Source organism: Nansenia antarctica (genome assembly GCF_963989245.1).
Source record: "Nansenia antarctica genome assembly, chromosome: 1".
In the NCBI taxonomy this organism is placed as follows: domain Eukaryota; kingdom Metazoa; phylum Chordata; class Actinopteri; order Argentiniformes; family Microstomatidae; genus Nansenia; species Nansenia antarctica.
The window spans coordinates 17,842,069-17,860,491 of NC_137674.1; positions in this window are offsets into that span (position 1 = coordinate 17,842,069).

An 18,423-nucleotide genomic window follows, 5' to 3' on the forward strand; every position below is an offset into this window, starting at 1 on the left:
AGAAATGGAGAGTTCTGGGATGGTCTAGTCAAAGCCTGGATCCTAATCCTATCGAGATGTTGTGGGGTGATTTGAAATGGGCTTTGCATACAAGACACTAGGGCTGCAACTAACGATTATTTTGGTAGTCGACTAATCTGTAGATTATTTTTTCAATTAGTCGCGATTAGTAGTGTGGCTTTTCGCTGCGCGTAAATGGCGACGCAGAAGCATAAATCCGGCTTAACTAGCTATCTAACCTAACGTTACGCCAAGCTACAGCTGCTCACAGAGCTAGTTGATTGGCTAGCTAGCATTGCTGGCTAGACTACAGACAGCTCACGTTAGTAGGCTACGCTTGGCGCTGTTTATCTTACAGACAGCTCGCTGGTGGACTCAACATAATTGAAATAGCATTCACTTATCAAGCATCATTCATGATCATCCACCATGACTACCTGGTATTTTAATAGCGACCACCCCTCACTTCATTTCATCTCGCGTTCTCCTGGCTTCAACATGGAAAACCCCTGCTACGTAACGTTACATACAAGCGCCTCTGTCTGTCACACGCGTGCCACAGGGCAAATAAATTAATAGCACAAACGCTCATAGCATGTACAGCCCTGTCCATGAGACGTTGTTTTCCAACATGTAACAGTAAAGCTAACATAAACATTACGACCCTAACAATATAACGTTAGCCAGTTGGCTAACAACAACGTTAGCTAAAACTTACCCAGCTGATTCTTGCATGGCTCCCGTTTTTTTTTTTTTTATATACGATGCGTCGACACTAAAATTCCACGTCAACGAGTTTTTCTGATCGACGTCGTCGATTATGTCGACTAATCGTTGCAGCCCTACAAGACACCCCTAAAACATCACACACAGGTCTGCAAGAATTCTGCACGAAGGAGTGGGGTAAACTTTCTCCCAATGGAAGACAGCCTTGGTCTCAGGAAACGTCTAATTGAGGTTATTTCAGCCAAAGAGGGGGCAATACCAGCTATTAGGGCATAGGGTGTCCTAACTTTTTCCTTAGTAGGAATTTGCATCAATTTCATTGTTTTTGGTTCAATTACATCAAATATTGATATGTCCATATTTCATGAAAAAGAACTCAATATCTCATGCCTTTTTAACCTACTAAAAGAGCTCAAATGACCCCCTCTCAAAAACTAAAATGACCCCCTCTTTTTCAATGCTAAGCTGCTATTTACATACAACGACCACTAGTTGGCCGCTTGTAAATTAGCCTGCTTCCTACACAGAAAAACTGGGTGGTAGAATGCACATATCTAGGAAAAGTCATGAAAGGAAAGTCCTGAAATGTTTCTTTCCTCACAGGGTCAAATGACCCCTCATGGCTGTTCTAGTGCTAATGACAGTACACGGACAGCTCTGAGGCGTCCAGGAGTGTGATCAACTGTTTTTGTGTTTCGCCGTCCCCATACGTAGGTAGGGCATTATCTAAACAGCGCCTTCTCACTGTATAGTGGAGGTGTACGGTTCTAAAAGCAGCTGCCTTTTGGGAGACCGGGCGGGCACATTCCACTAGGAACTGCCCCTTCTTGGGCTCTGTTCTAGGGCGTCTCTGTTTTCTGACTTTTGTGCTGTAGCCAGTTGGGCTTCCCCTCACACTTCAGTGAGATTCTGTTACCTGGATGTCACTGTATCTTCTTCATGGCACATACGCCGTGCATGAGCACCGTGCGTGAGCACCGTGCATGAGCTTTTGTAAGAGGGGCTGGGGGCAGGATCAGCCATGTCAACGCACCCCCAGCTTGTTACAGATGTGACCGAATAGGGTTTCAGCTAATAGGGTTAGTATATCCAATAGTGGGACGTCTTCTCCTTCAGAGAACTGGGGATTACATACCGTAACCCAACATGCTTTGTCCGTCCCTGTGGGAGAACCCTTTAAGAAAGCCTTTGGGCAAAAGCCTGCAAAATCACACAAACACGTTGATCGAAGTAACTTTCATTGAGAATGTTGCACACTTCTACAACAAGGGACATCAAAGGGTTTATCTTCATCGCTAAAGAGTGCACTGACACACACATGCTCTGGTGTCCCTAAGACAGATCACCCTAAAGACAGACACGTATGCAGAGCCGGCGTCTAATGATCGCAAGGTCGGCAGATCGGGGGTTCGAATCCCGACTGGCCACGTGTCAAGGTGTCCTTGGGCAAGACACTGAACCCCAAATTGTTCCCAATGAGCGGGCCGGTGCCTTGCATGGTAACTTGCCACCATTGGTGTATGAGTGTGTTTGTGAATGGGTGAATGGGAGGCCATTGTAAAGCACTTTGGTATAAGGCGCTATATACAGGGGTGCACATAACTGGTGCGCCAGTGCGCATGCGTCGCCAAAATGCATGCTGCGCGGCAGATCAGCCGCATGAACGCGCTCTTGCGCACCAACAGCTGGAAGCGCTGGGAGAGGAATTTACTTCCTCAAAATCCAACTGCTGACTGCTGCATCACTGCAAGCCCCACTAAGTAACTATTTGCCGTCCCCTCAGCCGAAGGCCCGACGAGTAATCCATCACAACAGTCGACCGACGACGACCACGGCGACTCCCCTCACGAAAACATTCGGAAAGTATCGTAACTCGTACTTTCATTCCGCGTATCGCGTATCGCACGGTTATCTCGCCGCCACGTGAAAATTCAGTCCCGAACGACTCGTCGCTAAAAGGAAAAACAGCATCAAGGGGCACGTTTCTTTTCTCTGAAGCTTTCAAACGTTCAGACGTTTGTTTTACAGCTTCATTATCGCACCTCGACCCCTGACCCAGGGAATATGGTTGGGAATTCTATTAGAAGAAGAAAAAAAGACTTTGTTGCACAATCAAAATAATGAGCTATTTAAAGTGATAGCCTACAACATCCTCTACCATGGTTGAAATTGAGGACAGTATTAACAGCAGTCAAGAGAGCAGTGGTGATGATGATTAAGCTTGTAGCATAAATAAATGCTTAGGCTGTAACTTTTTGTTGAAAAGTTGATTTCAGTGTTTACAGAACAGAGCAGTGCTTAAAGAGATGTCAGTTGATTTCATTGTGTTTAAAGAACAGACATTCAGTTAGTGCTTAAAGAGATGTCAGTTGATTTCATTGTGTTTAAAGTGACAGACTTTCATGCTTAAAGAGCAGTCATTTGATTTTGCATTTGTTTCTTTTGTTTTGCACACAATAATTAGTTTGTTCATCTTTATTTATGAATACATGTCGTTTTGCTAATATAAGTTATCCATGTATCCCTTTTTTATCCATCCTGTGGGACGGGTCGTGACTCGCGAGCTCGGGGAGCACCAAGCAGCATCCCTAGGTGCTCCTCTGAGCACTGGCCCCAAAAAGTTATGTGCACCCCTGGCTATATAAGTCAGTCCATTTACCATTTTTTACCATTTAGACCCTTAAGGGCTCTGCACACAGCGTGCGATTTCTGTTGCGCATCAACGTTCCATTTTGAAGTTTGAATGGAAGTCTATGAGAACATCGCATTTACCCACACACGGCCCCGATTTTAATCGCACGGCGAACATTCGATTCCATTAATTTTGAATGGGACACAGCAGTGCGACAAAACTCGCACGCCGTGTGCTTTGTCCCATTCAAAATGAATGGAATCGAATGTTCGCCGTGCGATTAAAATCGGGGCCGTGTGTGGGTAAATGCGATGTTCTCATAGACTTCCATTCAAACTTCAAAATGGAACGTTGATGCGCAACAGAAATCGCACGCTGTGTGCAGAGCCCTTTAGGGTTAGGGTTAGCCCAGACAATAAAGAACAGCTCTGTGGTAAACTAGGATAGCATATTGTCATTTACCATACTACCATCATTCTGCTACTGGAAGTAATTCCACTTCTTTTACTGCAGCTCAACAACCAAAAGCGATATTTTCAAACTCAATGCATCATATGAATCACATCAGACAGGCCAACACCCTCCCGAGATTTAAACAGGCCCTCAAAACCCACCTCTTCAAGCTCGCCTTCACCAGTTAACCCTCTCCCCCCCCCCTTCCCATGTGTCCCCAGCACTACCTTAATTAGGCCCCTATACATTCTTCTATTTACCTTTTGTTTCTTTTTATAATTACTACTCGATCTTTTCAGTTTGTAAAGCGTCTGAGTGTCTACAAACGCGCTATATAAGTCTAATGTATTATTATTATTATTATTATTATTATTATTATTATTATTATTATTATTATATGATGGAACACCCCACTTTCTGCAGACATCATATTCTCATCTTAATTTCTTAAGAGTTTTGGTGAAACATGGTCCCATAATAAAGACAGGCAGATTGTATGTTTCTCTGGAATCTGCACAGTTCTTAAAGTAGTCCTTATGCATAGAGTTGTATGGTTTGTAAAACTTTGCTATCAAGGGTTTTTCTTGTTTGGTTTTGGCATGTATACGTCTGAAAGTCCCAGCATCATTCTGGTACCGTGGAACTGTCTATAGGTACCCACACACAGCCATGCATACAACAACCTTCTTAGCAATATCCGCCTCAAACATTAAATGTACATAGTGTCTGTCCGCCCATCCCTCTGTCTGTCTGTCTGTCTGTCTGTCTGTCTGTCTGTCTGTCCGTCCGCCTGTCTTCCTGTCCACATTGCTCTCTGCACCCAAAGCTTCGCCAAGCCCAGACTCGGGAAGGGGAGAGAGAGAACGATATTTATTGTCATTCCAGCTGTAATGTAATACATTGTTATGGACAGGGGGGAAAAAAGAGAAAAATGCGGGATGTTGGGAGGCGACATTCCTGCATCTGGAAGCGCTCTGCAGCACGTGCATCCCACTCCGGATCTCTGCTCTCCCTCTGTCCCCCTCTGCTCTCCTTCTCCTCTATGCTCTCCCTCTTTTTCTTTCTCTTTCTCTCTCTCCTCCTCTTTCACCGGGAAGGAATTCTGTAACCCGATCCTCTACTTGTCTTTCCAGCAGCAACCAAACTCACAGGGACCCACGACACACACACACACACACACACACACACACACACACACACACACGCTGAGCGTAGTGACGCTGACCCAGACACACTCGTGAGTGAGTGAATATACTTTACACACATTTTTAAGCTCACTACAGTATCAACACACAGAACAGTAATGCCTAAACACAACCACAGAAACACACTCCGGGTAAAATGACCAAACCCCCCCCCCACCCCCCATGGTGCGGTAGACACAAAACACACACACACACACACACACACACACACACAGAATTCAGCAGGATTGTGAATGAAGAGTGTGTCTTGTGGACACAGCACCTGGCTCCTGTGGGGACTATTTTTAACCTCTTATTTGACACTTAAAGTGCTGATTGGGTGTAGAAGGGTATCCAAGGGGAAGGAGGGGAACACTAGTGCCATCCCATTCCCCGTCTCACTGCCAGGCCTGCAGGAGCCTGGCACTGCCATCTAGTAATATTAATAATAATAATAATAATACTTTAGACTTATATAGCGCTTTTCTAGACACTCAAAGACGCTTTACAAACTGAAAAGATCGAGTAGTAATAATAAAAGGAAACCCAAAATAAACTGTGCAGATTCCAGATAAACAGTCTATATTATGGAACCATGTTTCACCAAAACTCTTAAGAAATAAGATGAAAATATAATGTCTGCAGAAAGTGTTCCATCATATAATAATAATAATAATAATAATAATAATAATAATAATAATAATAATAATACATTAGCTTTTCTAGACACTCAAAGACGCTTTACAAACAGAAAAGACTGAGTAGTAATAATAATAATAAAAGGAAACACAAAATAAATAGAAGAAAGTATAGGGGCCTAATTAAGGAAGTGCTGGGGACACATGGGAAGGGGAGGGGGAGAGGGTTAACTGGTGAAGGCGAGCTTGAAGAGGTGGGTTTTGAGGGTCTGTTTAAATGTTGGGAGGGTGTTGGCCTGTCTGATGTGGTTGGGGAGGGCGTTCCAGAGGGACGGGGCTGCGGCTGAAAAGGCCCAAATCACCCCAGGTCTGGAGCTTCATCAAGAATCATCAAAGAATCAACAAAGAACCAAAATTTGCCATTTAGCAGACGCTTCTAATCCAAAGCGACTTACAGGGACATTCCCCCTGGAGTAACTGAGGGCTAAGTGCCTTACTCAAGGGCACACAAGTGGTGGTGTTTCAGGCGGGATTTGAACTCACAACCTTCCGATCACCAGTCCAACTCACTATTCATCCACTAGACTACAACTACCGCACCAACCAACCACCACTACCCCACCAACCAATAAGAAACCAACAAACTCATCTACTAGCATTCAAGTGTGTGCATGTGCATGTGTGTGTGTGTGTGTGTGTGTGTGTGTGTGTGTGTGTGTGTGTGTGTGTGTTTACTGACTGAATCAGCAGCACTACAGAAGGTGTTGAAGATGAGGAAGAGGAGGACAGGCTGGCACAGCACACAGCCACTGCAGACGGGGTATGATGACTGTGCGTGTGTGACGTGCCCTGCACTGTTCTCTGCACCCATAGGGTGGTGTGAGCAGTCTCTCTCTCTCTCTCTCTCTCTCTCTCTCTCTCTCTCTCTCTCTCTCTCTCTCTCTCTCTCTCTCTCTCTCTCTCTCTCTCTCTCTCTCTCTCTCTCTCTCTCTCTCTCTCTCTCTCTCTCTCTCTCTCTCTCTCTCTCTCTCTCTCTCTCTCTCTCTCTCTCTCTCTCTCTCTCTCTCTCTCTCTCTCTCTCTCTCTCTCTCTCTCTCTCTCTCTCTCTCTCTCTCTCCTCTGCAGCTCTCTAGTAGGACTCCGTGGTCCGCATCTTCTGACTTTCACTGCGCTCAAACATGAAGGACATGGACATAATGCGGCTACCACTTGAATACATGGAGAGAGTCACACAAACACAGGCATACACACACAGACACACACGCACGCGCACACACACAGGCACACAGGATTCAAATAGGGGGGTGTAGTGACTACATTATGGGTTCATGTTCTCCTCTTACTGTTGGTTGTGTAGTGGGAGGGAACCAGTTCTGGCACTAGGGGCAGAGGGGAGGATTATTAACGTTGCACCTTCCTGTTTTAGATACACGAGTTTTGGTAACCATTTTCTGGTCCTGTACTGAGAGTACAAGTTGTTGTTTTGATTAAACAGTTATCATTACGTTGCCTACGTCTTTCCTTTTTCCTCCGGCACTACACTGGTGACCCCGACGTGGATTTTTGTTAACGTAATTGTGTACGAAAACCAGCGACGAACATTACAATCCTGCAAAATGTCCGGGCGAGGAAGACGTTCAAACCAGCGGCAGCCATCACCATCCCCTGTCAGGGTAACGCGTGGTGCGCACACTCCCACTCTCAAGCTACCAGAATTCTGGGACTCAACGCCTGCTGCATGGTTTGCTATTGTAGAGGCACATTTCAATAAAAGTGACATCGATGACGACGACGACCGGTACAACCATGCTGTGGCAATGTTGGGCAGCTCCACCGCAGCTCGAGTGGTAGGTTTTTTGTCTGCTCCCCCGACGACGAACAAATATGAGCGCCTCAAGGCCCTGCTTCTAGAGACATTTGAACTGTCCACTGCGGAGAGGGTGCGTCGCCTATTTGCCATGTCGGACTTGGGTGACGAGAGGCCTTCTGCGAGCATGGAGAGGATGCTAAACCTGCTCGGTACAGAAGACCCCATGATCCTCTTCACAGAGCTGTTCATGCGCACATTGCCAGCTCAAGTTAGGATGGCGCTGGCCAACACCGCCATCATGGAGCCCCGCGCCCTGGCCAGGGAGGCGGACCGGTTCGTCTTGGCCATGCCTCAACGGTCCCCCGACCTGCTCGCTCCCGCGGCCGCCCCGCCACCCGACCGTCGCAGGAGAGCGAAGGATGACGCCAGACCTTCTGGCCAGCAGGGTAACGCTGCGGGCCATTGTTTCTACCACGCCACTTTTGGCGCCAAGGCCAAACGGTGCCGCTCACCCTGCACCTTCGGACCGACGGGAAACGGCGGGGCCGGCGCTCAGTAGTGGCCCTGAGCGCTGGCGTCACCAACAGGCTGCTCTTCATACAAGACACCGCCTCTGGTCGCAGTTTCCTTTGTGACACAGGTGCCCAGTGGAGCATCATTCCGGCAGTGAGATCGGATGTGGCGAAGGGGGAGCGTGGTCCGCAGTTGGCAGGCGCGGACGGCACACCTATCTGCTCTTATGGCACTAGGGCGGTGGACGTGTGCTTCGGAGGACAATGCTTTTCGTGGGATTTTGTCATAGCGGCTGTCGCATTTCCCCTCCTTGGTGCGGATTTTCTGTGCGCCCACAACCTGTTGGTGGACGTGGGGAACAGGCGCCTGGTCAACTCACAGACTTTCGCTTCCTTCGCCTGTACGCAGGGGGAGGCGGTCTACAGCGGGTGGTCCAATACGCTCGCCGAAAGTGACCAGTACCTTCGGCTGCTCGCCGAATTCCCCGACCTTACCAAGCCCACCTTCTCCGCGCCCACGGTGAAACACGGAGTGGAGCACCACATCGAGACCGAGGGGCCTCCCCTCCACGCCAGGGCCAGGCGCCTCAACCCGGAGAAGCTGGCCATCGCCAGGGCGGAGTTTGCGCATATGGAGCAGGTGGGCATCGTTCGGCGCTCGAGCAGCCCCTGGGCGTCTCCCCTGCACATCGTCCCTAAGTCAGACGGCGGGTGGCGCCCATGTGGGGACTACCGCCGCCTCAACGACGCGTCCAAGCCTGACCGCTACCCGGTCCCACATGTCCAGGACTTTTCAGCGGACCTGGCAGGCAAACGCTTCTTCTCCAAAGTGGACCTGGTACGGGGGTACCATCAGGTGCCGGTGCACCCCGAGGATGTCCCTAAGACGGCCGTAATCACGCCATTTGGACTCTTCGAGTTTCTGCGGATGCCGTTCGGCCTGAAGAACGCGGCGCAGACCTTCCAACGCCTCATGCACTCGGTGCTCCGGGACCTACCATTCCTCTTCGTCTACTTGGATGACATCCTCGTCGCAAGCACCACGGAGGAGGAGCACCTGTCCCACCTCCGGGCCCTTTTCACACGGCTCAGCCAACATGGGCTGATTGTCAATCCGGCGAAGTGTGAGTTCGGACGGAACACCATCGACTTTCTCGGGCACCGGGTCTCCGCAGAGGGGGTGACCCCCCTCCCCTCGAAGGTGGAAGCTGTCGCTGCTTTCCCGCGCCCCAGCACAATCAGCGAGCTCAAGGGGTTCATCGGGATGGTAACCTTCTACTATCGCTTCCTCCACCACATCGCTCACATCCTGCGGCCTCTGTACGATGCCCAGAAGGGCAAGACTCTGAAGCAGCCGGTGGACTGGACGGCGGAGCGTGTCAAAGCCTTTCAGGACACCAAGGCGGCCCTGGCCCGCGCTGCCATGTTGGCCCACCCCTCGCCCTCGGCACCCACTGCTCTCACCACGGACGCCTCTGACTTTGCTGTGGGAGCGGTGTACGAACAGTGGGTTGGGGACGCCTGGCAGCCTCTTGCATTCTTCAGCCGCCAGCTGTCTCCCAGAGAGCAAAGGTACAGCACATTCGACAGGGAGCTCCTCGGGCTGTGGCTTGCTGTCAGACACTTCCGTTTTTTACTGGAGGGCCGCGAGTTTACGGCCTACGTGGACCACAAGCCACTCACGCACGCCATGTCCAAGGTGGCGGAGCCGTGGTCCGACCGCCAACAGCGCCAGCTCGCCTACATATCCGAGTTCACCACAGACATCCAGCACGTTGCTGGGAAGTCCAACCAGGTCGCGGATTGTCTCTCCAGGGCGGTGGTTGGTGCGGTCCAACTGGGTTTGGACTACGCGCGCATGGCTGCAGACCAGGCCGCCGACCCCGCCGTCCAGGCTCTCAAGTTGTCGGACACAGGACTGCGCCTAGAAGAGGTGGTTTTCGGTGACGCAGGGGCCACGCTCCTGTGCGACGTCTCCATGGGTCAGCCACGACCGGTGGTCCCCGCCAACTGGAGGCGCCCCGTCTTCGAGGCGATACACGGCTTGTCTCACCCTGGTAGGAAACCGTCCTCGCGGCTGGTGTCAGAGAAATTCGTCTGGCATGGGCTCAAGAGGGATGTGAGGGCCTGGGTAGACACGTGCATCGCCTGCCAGCGCGCCAAGGTGCATCGACACGTCAAGGCCCCCCTGGAGCAGTTCTCTGTGCCTGAGCGGAGGTTCGATCATGTAAACGTGGACCTGGTAGGGCCGCTGCCCCCCTCGCACGGATACACCTATCTCTTTACCATGGTGGACAGGACGACTCGCTGGCCGGAGGCAGTTCCGCTCTCCTCAACGACAGCCCCCGACCTGGCCCGGGCGTTCATCGCGGTGTGGGTCTCCCGCTACGGCACCCCTGCTGATCTCTCCTCTGACCGTGGCTCACAGTTTACTTCAGAGCTGTGGGCAGCGGTGGCGGAGAATCTGGGGGTCAAGCTCCACCGCACAACCGCCTATCACCCGCAGGCGAACGGGCTCTGTGAGCGTTTCCATCGATCCATGAAGGCCGCCCTTCGAGCCAGCCTCACGGACAGCAACTGGCTTGACAAGCTGCCGTGGGTCATGCTGGGGCTCAGGACAGCGCCTAAGGAGGACCTCCAGTCGTCGTCCGCTGAGCTGGTGTTTGGACAGCCGCTGCGGGTCCCCGGTGACTTCATTCCCAAGTCAACGGAGCCCTGGTCCGCCGCCGCTCAGCGCGCCTCCCTGCTGGACAGCGCCAGGACCTTCGTCCCGGTCCCGACTACGCAGCATGGTGTCCCTACTTCGAGGGTGCCCCCGGAGCTGCACTCGGCGAGGTTCGTTTTCATTCGTCATGATGGCCACAGGACTCCACTACGTCCTCCTTATGACGGGCCTTTCCGTGTCATCGAGGCCGGAGCCAAGAACTTCATGGTTGACATGGGGGGTAGGCCTGAGTGTGTGTCCGTTGATCGCCTCAAACCGGCCCACTTGGACCTTGAACTGCCCCTGGACTTGGCCCTGCCACCGCGCAGAGGCCGGCCTCCAGTCCTACCTCCCCTGCAGCGCCCTGGCCATTCCCCCCTCCGACCCCGACAACCCCCCGCAGCTCGTGAGCCCCCGGTTGTCACACCTCCTCCCGCACCTCCTGACTTTACCTACGATCGTAGGGGCCGGGCCATACGCCCTCCTCGCCGTGAGGATTTCCAATATTGAGGTGAACACTGGGGGGGCTGGTGTAGTGACTACATTATGGGTTCATGTTCTCCTCTTACTGTTGGTTGTGTAGTGGGAGGGAACCAGTTCTGGCACTAGGGGCAGAGGGGAGGATTATTAACGTTGCACCTTCCTGTTTTAGATACACGAGTTTTGGTAACCATTTTCTGGTCCTGTACTGAGAGTACAAGTTGTTGTTTTGATTAAACAGTTATCATTACGTTGCCTACGTCTTTCCTTTTTCCTCCGGCACTACAGGGCCAAGAAAGGAACATGATGAGATGATCTCACAGATCAATACTTTACTGAAAACACAGATCACGTAAGTGCACACACGTACACATTGTTATTGCAATTCGATTTTAAAAAATAAATAATTATGCACGCATATGTAACCTAGTAACAGCATGAATTCAACTGATATCGAGAGCTATTGATATATGTGAAGCTACCGTACGTTGATTCAATAAACCTCTGGCGACAACACAGGCGTGGGAATTTCCCTCACACCATCTGTTCTAATCTCTCCTGTGCCATGCAGATCATACTGTACTACACAGGGTGGTAAACAGGGTAAGGCAAGCGTGTGTGTAGAGTTTACATAATATATTATAACTCCATTGAGACTCTACAAATGTGATATAATAAAGGATCACGCATACTAACAGTGTATGTTGTTGGTTGGCTGGTGTCCAAAGAAAGAGTAAGTTACTTTTGTTTTTATATCAGTTCGTGAAACAATTCCGATTGTTAACATTGTACGCTTCAGCGCCTTCTAGCTGACACGTCTACCCTACTCACCCAAACACACAGGCAGACACAGACACACAGACACACACACAGACACACTCAGACAGAGACACACTCAGACAGACACCCAAACACACAGACACACTCAGACAGAGACACAGGCAGACACAGACACACTCAGACAGACACAGACACACACACACACACACACACACACACACACACACACACACACACACACACACACAGACACAGACACACTCAGACAGAGACCCAAACACACGCACGCACGCACGCACCGCTGCAAGGCTCTTGCCCACTGCATCTCCGCGCGCGCGCGCACCGCACGCACACAAAAACGCGCACCCACTGGCTGTATAAATACATTATTTCCTGCCTCTCTCTTGTTGAGCTTTCAAGTCTTTGTTTCGGGACAGTTTTCAAATTCAAATCCAAATCCATTTGCAATAGCATAACACGCAATTGACATAGACGGCGCATGGATGGACGATCATAACCCAACGCATAGTGAGAGCATATTTTGGTGGCATTGTTACAGTAGCTGACTGCGGTTGGTATGTCAAAGAAGTGAAGCCTGCTTGTGATATCTGACGCAGAAAAACAAAGCAATAAAATCATAGGGCGCTCGTAAAACGTTTGCTGCGCTTGGACATCATTGTAGCCAACCTCTGGGTGTCAAATACAAACGAGTGTTGTTACAATGTCACAATGTAACAGCGATCGCTATATTTACAAATACCAGCATTGACACGTCTATACGTGGAGATACCGTACATTCCACGCTGCTTTTGCACTGCGAATTGCGGTGCTATATTTGCATTGACCACGTTCAACAGACGGACAGACTATCTATTAATAGTGTTAACTCACCCAAACTGCCTGCGAAACCGTCCATTTCTGGGAGAAATATCCGAGCAGACTCTCGGAGCGCTATTCCTGTTATGACGGGTCCTCCGAGTCAACCGTAGTTTTTCAGTCCCGTATTCGAGGAGCAATGGGGGACTGTCGGCCTCAATACAGGCTTTCCAGGCGACCAAGGCGGAGGTTATTACACGAGCCGATCTCCTCACGGTGGTCGGCCTCTCCGATGACAACTGACTGGTTCTGCCGAGTCGCTGTGATTTCGCAGTCCGGACAACACCGTGGATCTCAGGCAGGGCAGCTGATCACGCTCTCTGGACTACCACGATGATCGTCGTACACCTCCGCCGGGGGAGGAAGGGAGGGGGAGAAGCAATGCGCGGTTTCCGACTCCGCCCGCTTTGGCACAGCCAGCTTCCCCTCACAGACCGAGGAGCGGAGTGGCTGAGCGCGTCGGACACATAGCCGAGTGTCCCGGGTAGAGGACAGGCACCCGCCACTGCAGCGCAACAGCTATGAATGCAGCGCCACCCAATGTGGCATTGTGTGACCAGACAGGATATGAATTAGGATTGCACGCAACACATTTCAACTCTAATATAGGCTACACTCACTGAACACTTTATTAGGAACACTATATCAATACAGGGTATGGCCTCCCCTTTGCTCTCAAAACAGCCTCAATTCTTCGTGGCATTGATTCCACACAAGATGTTGGAAATATTCCTTTGCGATTCTGGCCCATGATTGCATCACGTGATTCAGGCACACTTCCAAGCTATGGATCTCAGGTTCTACCACATCCCAAAGGTGTGGTATTGGATTCAGATCCAGCGAGTGGGAACTGGGAAGGCCACTGCCAAAGAGCACTGAAGTCATTGTCATGTTCATGAAACCAGTTTGAGACGACTTTTGCTTTGTGACATGGTGCATTATCATGCTGGAAGTAGCCAATAGAAGATGTGTACATTGTGGCCATGAAGGGATGCACATGGTCAGCAACAATACTCAAATAGGCTGTGGCATTCAAGCGATGATTGATTGGTATTAACGGGCCAAAGTGTGCCAAGAAAACCATTCCCCACACCATTACACGTAGCCTCAGGGCTAAAACCCAGAGGATGTCGAACAGCTATTTCCCCCAAGCAATCAGAAATGCACTGGGATAAGGCAAAGGCCTGTCCCTCCCATACCATCCCCACTGCATTAATAATATATATATATGTTACGGTACATGTGGGAATACGGTACATGTGGGAAAACTAGGGTTAGGGTTAGGGGCTAGGTCGACTTGGTACATGCTGGCATGTCTAACCCTAACCCTAACCCTAACCCTAACCGTAGCACCCTAGCACCTAACCCTAGTTTTCCCCACATGTACCGTAACATATATACCTGACTGCACAACTTGACTATTAATTAATTAATTAATTACTAACTTGACTAGTACTTGAATTTAACATAATCAGAATCTGAATCTGAATCTGAATAATTGTTATTGCCAAGTATGTTCGCATATACAGGAAATTGACTTGGCGTGGTTGGTGCATAAGACATAAAGATACAAACAACAATAACAAACAACAACAAGAATGTAATAAACAACACTATATAAGCAAAAAAGTTGAAAAGACAATGGCAGAAAGGGGCAGTAGAACAATAATTATGTAGGCTGTAAATTAGAGTATGTAAAACTAATATAGATTACATTGTCAGTTTGTCAGTTGTATGTGTGTGTGTGTGTGTGTGTGTGTGTGTGTGTGTGTGTGTGTGTGTGTGTGTGTGTGACAGGAGGGTGGTGGGTGGAAGTCCCAGAGTCAATGAGAGGCAGGGGGCTTGTTTGTGAGGCCCACTGCCATGGGGAAGAAACTGTTCAGGTGGCGCGTGGTTTTGGTCTTGATAGACCGGAACCTTTTTCCAGATGGGAGACAATGGAAAAGCTGGTGACCGGTGTGGGAGGGATCAGCGATGATCTTTCCTGCTCTCTTACTGGTCCTGGAGTGGAACAGGTCCAGGACAGATGGCAGGTTGCAGCCGATGACCTTCTTGGCTGACTGAATAATCCGTTGTAATCTGCCTCTATCCCTGGCAGGGGAGGGAGTGAACCAGACGGTGATCGATGAGCTGAGGATGGACTCCATGATGGACGTGTCGAACTCGACCATCACTTTCTGCGACATATTGAATTTCTTCAGCTGCCGCAGGAAGAACATCCTCTGCTGGGCCTTCTGGATGGTGGAGGTGATGTTCTCCTCCCACCTGAGGTCCTGTGAAATCATTGACCCCAGGAATCATAATGACTCCACACTGCTTACTGGGGAGTCACCTATGATAAGGGGGGCGGTTGGGGCTGGGCTCCTGATGAAGTCCACTACCATCTCTACAATTTTTAGAGCGTTGAGCTCCAGGTTTTTCTGGCTGCACCAGGTGGCCAGGCTGTCAATTTCTGTTGGCGGACTCGTCCCCATTGGAGATGAATCAAGTGACAGTTGTGTCATCCGTGAACCTCAGGAGTTTGACAGAAGGGTGGCTAGAGGTGCAGCCGTTGGTGTAGAGCGAGAAGAGGAGAGGAGAGAGCACGCAACCTTGTGGGGCTCCAGTGATGATGGTCTGGGACCCCGAGACAAACTTGCCCAGCCGCACGTACTGCTTCCTGTCTGTCAGGAAGTCGGTGATCCACCTACAGGTGGGTTCAGGCACGCTCAGCTGAGACAGCTTCTCCTGGAGAAGAGCTGGGATGACGGTATTGAATGCGTATTGAGCTGAAGTCCACAAATTGGATCCTGGCATAGGTGCCGGGGGGGGGGGTCCCGGTGCTGGAGGATGAGGTGGAGGCCCGAATTGACTGTGCCGCCCACGGACCGGTTGGCTCTGTAGGGGAACTGCAGTGGGTCGAGGAGGGGCCTTGAGGTGGGTCAGCACGAGGCGCTTCATGATCACAGGTCTTCATGATCATAGAGGTCAGAGGTCAGGGCGACTGATCTGTAGTGGTTTAGGCCTGTGATCCTCGGCTTTTTGGAAACAAACAGGGATTATTGTGAATGTTTTGAAGCAGGCAGGTACCTGGCATTCAGCCAGTGAGGTGTTGAATATGTCGGTGTATACCTGAGATAGCTGATCTCCAGTGGAAACAACAGCTGTAATGTTGTTTACATTAATAATGTTGATATGCTGATTTGCATTCTGCTGACATGACTTTATTCTATTATTGTTGATTTGCCTTCTGCTGCTATTGCTATTATGACCGCTATTGCTGCTATATGGTTGATTTTATATTACTGCCATACTGCTTTATATTGTTGACTGCTGACTTGTTGTTTTTAAATCCTGCCTGTTTTATTATCGTTTTTGTATCCTGCTGCAATGCCAATGTCGAAGGAACCTAAACCCAAAAATGTTACTCTGTGTACCCATACATTGTAATATTGTAACGTAATAAAAAGCAATTTTTTGATTCTGATTCTGATTATTCAGACTATTCATACGTACATGGGAGGACATCAACACACATCTCACTCTGGCGCCAGACATTGACCCACCAGATCAAGCAGTCAACTACTGGTTCCGTTCCAAGTGACCGTCATTATCAGACAGGCAGGACACCCCTCACTCTTTGACAGACCCAGGAAAGGCCAGCGTGTCTGGGCTATTGTCCTGTCTGTCCATGACGCCTACACCAGTGTCAGGACCCTCTCTGATAGAGCCCTTGGTGGCATGGCTGGAAGAGGAGTGTGTGTGTGTGTGTGTGTGTGTGTGTGTGTGTGTGTGTGAGAGAGAGAGAGCGAGAGATAGAGAGCAGTGCTGAGTGGGCTAGTCTGCCAGGACAGAGAGGAGACTGTTCACTAGTGGACAACAGTACCTCCCTTTCTCCACAGAGAGGGAGAGTGTGGCGAGCATGTGTGTGTTGCGAGTTTCGGGAATCCTGTTGTCAGCTTGTATCTCTGTGGAGTAAATGACTCTCAGCGAAACCAGCCCTCCTCCCCTCTCCCTCCCCTCCTTCCTTCCCCTTAACCCCCTCCCAGTTTCCTGGCAGTGTCTGACCCCCCCGCCCCCCCCCGCCACAGAACATCCTCAACCACAAAGCCCCCTTTTCTTCTGGTTTCATGAAGGATGCAGAGGGAAGGCAGAAGGGACAGACCCCATCTTTCATCCTCCTTCTGGGGTCCAACGAGGATTGACACTTAGGGGCCTGCTGTTTGCAGTTTTGTGCAGAAGAGTAATGGTTCTCGTCTGCTTTGAAGGGTGCTGCTAGTGATGAGTCATCTGAGAGCGTTCGCCTGACGGACTTGTTGCAGCCAGCCAGCTTCTTCGCCTGGGCTTGATCTTGATTGGAACTGGCAGACACCGTGTTAGATATGTCACTATTTGTGATGAGTCACTTATAATGCGTTTGTGCTAACCCAGTTATTTTTGACGTCTCGTTATTTTGCAGACACATCCAAAAAAGAAAAATACTAAAAAAATATGCAACAATTGAGACAAATAGATATAGAGAGAGATTAGAGTCTGGAGATGCAACTCGTGGCCATGCCTGCTGGGTCTCACTATAGGTTTTTGAGCCAGAATGGCTGAGCTGAAAATGGGTCTTTTTTGTTGTGGGGCAGATGGAGTTCACTCTCTCTCTCTCTCTCTCTCTCTCTCTCTCTCTCTCTCTCTCTCTCTCTCTCTCTCTCTCTCTCTCTCTCTCTCTCTCTCTCTCTCTCTCTCTCTCCGTGCTCACTGCTTCCTGCTTTGGCCAGATGTTTCAGAGAGAGAAAGAGTGAGAGAGAGAGAGAGAGAGAGAAAAAGAGAGTGAGAGAGAGCAAGAGAGCAAGAGAGAGAGAGAGAAAAAGAGAGTGAGAGAGAGAGCAAGAGAGAGAAAGAGTGAGAGAGAGAGAGAGAAAAAGATAGAGAGAGTGAGAGTGAGTGAGAGAGAGAGAGCAAGAGAGAGAAAGAGAAGGAGAGAGAGAGAAAAAAAGAGAGAGAGAGAGAGAGAAAGAGAGAGAGAGAGAGAGAGAGAGAGAGAGAGAGAGAGAGAGAGAGAGAGAGAGAGGGGGCCTCAGTGAAGGGCCATCTCCCAGAGAGAAAGAGAGTTGGCAGTGTCACAACTCACAGTGTGTCTGGTTTCAAATAGGGGGCAGTACTCTCCACACAGGGGTTGCCAACTTTCTCACTACCAAATACGGGACAAAAGATGGCGTCCCACTGCACAGGGCCAGGGGGGGGGGGGGGGGGGGGGGGGGTTGCAGGAATTGGTGCATTTACGCTATACGTATGCATCAGGGGGGCTGTGATTGGATGGATAGACGGGACAACGGACGTCCTGTATATTCGAAATACCTTTTGCTAGCATATCAGCCCAATAGAGCTCTCAGGTCTTCTGACGCTGGTTTTCTCTGTGTACCACATGTACAAAAGAGATTTGGTGAGGCTGCATTCTCATTTTATGCACCCAGATTGTGGAATGCACTGCCAGTTTACATTAGGGATGCAACCTCAGCAATTATGTTCAAGTCAAGACTAAAAACCCATCTTTTTAATATAGTGGTGTTTATTTTTGTTTTGTGAAAGTAGTATGTCATCTAACTATGAGTATTTCAATCATGTGCATTGTAGTTTATGCTACAGATTTTTGGGGGGCAA